Source organism: Grammomys surdaster, unplaced genomic scaffold (assembly GCF_004785775.1).
Source record: "Grammomys surdaster isolate TR1022 unplaced genomic scaffold, NIH_TR_1.0 63, whole genome shotgun sequence".
NCBI lineage: Eukaryota > Metazoa > Chordata > Mammalia > Rodentia > Muridae > Grammomys > Grammomys surdaster.
Genome location: NW_021604565.1, coordinates 13,393,218 through 13,396,435, shown reverse-complemented (window position 1 = coordinate 13,396,435; position 3,218 = coordinate 13,393,218). Strand labels below are relative to the sequence as shown.

The 3,218-nt window shown below is 49.6% G+C and overlaps 1 protein-coding gene across 1 annotated transcript in view; it reads left to right on the top strand.

Annotated features, from left to right (window-relative positions):
- Positions 1-752: 752 nt before the first annotated feature.
- Positions 753-3,218, top strand: part of Ankrd46 (ankyrin repeat domain 46) — a 21,137-nt gene continuing 18,671 nt past the window's right edge. Inside the window, exons 1-2 of the mRNA XM_028767698.1 lie at positions 753-817; positions 1,542-1,649. The gene's annotated coding sequence lies outside the window, so the exon portion shown is untranslated. The remainder of the gene's footprint in view (positions 818-1,541; positions 1,650-3,218) is intronic.

Here is a 3,218-nt window from a genome sequence, read left to right as displayed (position 1 = left end):
GTTCTTATGCTTGCAATGCAAGTTCTTTACCAAATGAACTGTCTCTCCAGCCTTCTTATAATTCTTACGTGAAAGAAATGTGAGATTTCCTCAAGCCAGGCAATAATGCTAAACATCTATTTGTCAAGGGGGTGGGGACAGAGGGAGCTTAGATGGAATTCTTGAATGGATAACACCTTACAGGGTCATCTGGTGGGGTGGATGATTCTAGAATTCAGAGAACAGTGTTTAAAAGAAGTCACCTTGATTGTATGACTGGAGTTGATAAGTAGGAGAGAGAGAGAGAGAGAGAGAGAGAGAGAGAGAGAGAGAGAGAGGGGAGACATTGTGTGAAAGAATGTTCCAGTACATGAATGTATCATCATTTTCAGGTTTGGTTGTACACATGTCACTATAAGTCATGGAACCCTTATAAGTGCGGTGTAAGCATTCTATCTGACAATAACTCGTCAGGATCATATCTTTGAGTAGACTCGTCAGCCATTAATTTGCTAACCTGTGGATTCAGATTTTAAACATCTCTCCTGCAGCCAGAAACTAATGAACTAATGCGCGTGGCACTTAATATATTTGTTTCTGCCTTTTAAATTTCTACTTAGTGAAGGGAATGGGACGTACGTTTAGAAAAAGGGATGAATGTGCAAGATGCAGGCGAGAGGCTGAGCCGCTGTACGAACCTCCGGTCTGCAGGGGGCGCGCCGCTGCGGGGCGCGAGGCCGCTCTGCCCCGCGCGAGCTTCACCTCTGTGGCCGTCCGCGCCCCGCCCACCACCGCTGGAGAGGAGGAGCTGCTGCCGTCACTGCTGCCGTGGGCGCAGGTATCAGGGCCTGGGCGGTGGGCAGCGGGCATCAGCTGGTCGGGGCCGTGGAGCCCGGCGCGGGTCCGAGTGGCTTCTCGGCGCGCGATGCTGGCGGGAGGGCCCGGGTCAGGCCTGGGTGGCTGCGCAGAGGATGCCTGCGGGTACTGGGGAGCCTCCGACAGCCCATGCCCCAACCTAGCCCAATGGCGACGTCCTTCCCAGGCCTGGATGCAGAGCTTAGAGCAGTTAGGAATTGTCAAGTCCTTAGCGGCTCAGGAGGAGTCCGCAGCCCGGGCGTGCATGGGCGCTGTGGCGGTGCGTGTGATCTGCCCAGACTGTCACAGTGCCCAGGGTATCCCCGGTGAGACAGGATTTGCACTTTGTGCTTAGGCCTCAGGCGATCATGAACTTTCACACTTGACACGCGTCGTTAAAAAGCAGTTGGTGTCTCTCTGGATTTCCCAACAACTGTCTTAGGGGAAAGATATTTATTCTTAACAGCGTTCCACAGAATCTAGAATTGGCTGAAGAATGTAGTAAGTGTGTACTGTTGAGTAAGTAGCACTGCTCACTCTTCAGAACGTGTCATTGGTACTTAGGCGCTTCCCAGGGCGCCATCAGTGGCATGGTGGTTTTTATGTTACAGTAACAGCTGGCTGTCTTCATGTCAGATATTGTGCCCAATGATGTTCCTTTTTAAACCTTTGCAACAATCCTGACAAATACCATCTGTAATTTGCAGATAAACTGAGGCACAGAGTCTAAATTAACCTAAGTCCAGACAGTTGGCAGAGTAAGTGGGATCGGAGACGCCCAAGACTTCACACCAGCACCACTTTACCATCCAAAGGTAGTGTTCCTTAAGATTTTTGTTTATTGATACAACTTGTCACCTGAACTTGTTTCTCTAGACTTATGCATATGGCAGTATGCAAGAGCCTGTGCCACTGTCCTTTTAGTTTATAGGGAGTTTAATGAGAAATGCATGCGTTTGTTAAGTTTGGTAGTGATGATGAAGTTAAATGCCCTGGGTCCTCACTGTTCCAGGTTAGGCTGATCTGATGTAGAAGCAAGTCTTGTTTGTCTACACACATTAGCTGTGTGTCCGTTAATTGTATTTTTACAGCAGTTCTAATGAGTGTACCTTGCACACACAGCAGTCTGTCAAGCAAAAAGGTATCTCCCCCTCCTACAATAAGCTAATGTCTTATAGGACACCAGAAAGACGTGGGAGAGAACTGCCACACGACAAGGAGTGAAGGACTCGGCACATTTTGTAGAGCCAATTGAGTTGCTGCCTGCAAGATCAAGGATTTTCTCCGTGAGACTGGGGATGTTATTTCCCAGTCCCAGAGACTGGGGCTTTTAGAGGCTAAGTTCCTTTACTATTGCAGGGATAAAACAACTCCAGGGAGAAAGACTGGCGACTCCAGTCTGTCATCACGGAGACCTGAAGCTGAGAGCAGCTTCCTCCCCTCTCCATGTGGTCCAAGGCCCAGGCTCCTGAAACACTGCTGCCCCCAAGAGGGGACTTCCCATTCCAACGGACCCCTTGAGGAAATCCTCGTAGGCATGTCCACAGGCCAGCCTAACCTAGACACTTCCTCTATGAGATTCCTTTCCCAGGTGCTTCCTTCTTGTGTCAAGTTGACAAAGCCACTGAGTCCCAATTTGCTTAGCTGTATTAGGATTTGATAGGCTAGGAGTTAACGTAGGATTTAAGAGTTGTGTTGTCAAGAGCTGCATGGGATGTGTTGGCACAAGCCTTTAATCCCAGTACTTGGGAGGTAGAGGCAGGCAGATCTTAGAGGCTAGCCTGGTCTACGTATAGAGTTCCAGGACAGCCTGTTATACAGTTTCAAGGACTGTTATACAGAGAAACCCTGTCTTATACTGCGCCCCCAGCCCCCTAACAGGGTTGTGTTGTCAGGGTTCATGCAGCAGACCAAGACTATTTTTCATGGTGGGACAATTCTAAGAACCAGGGCTAACCTAAGTCCTTGATCTAACGGAGCTAACATTCACCTGCAGGAAGATGGGGATAATGAAATGATTTGCTTAAAAGTGGAAATAAATCCAGTTAGATGGTAACACTTACTAAGAAGAAAGTAAAGCAGGGTGGGGGTGGGCTGTGCTGCAAAGGACTTAGTTTGATAGTAAGAAGTCGTGTCCGGGAGAATGCGCTGAGGTGATAGTGAAGGTGTGCAGGGCAGCCGCCAGCTGTCAAGGGGCAAGTGTACAGCAAACACAGAAACCTGGAGAACAGCAGCCCGTAACAGGACTAACACGGAGCCACTGGGTTTGAGCAGAGGGTGGGGGAGCAGTGAGGCCAGAAGCCCAGTGGCTGCTAGTAAAGGCTGGGTCTCCAGGGAGGAGGAGGTGGTCAGTGGGTGCTAGTAAAGGCTGGGTCTCCAGGGGG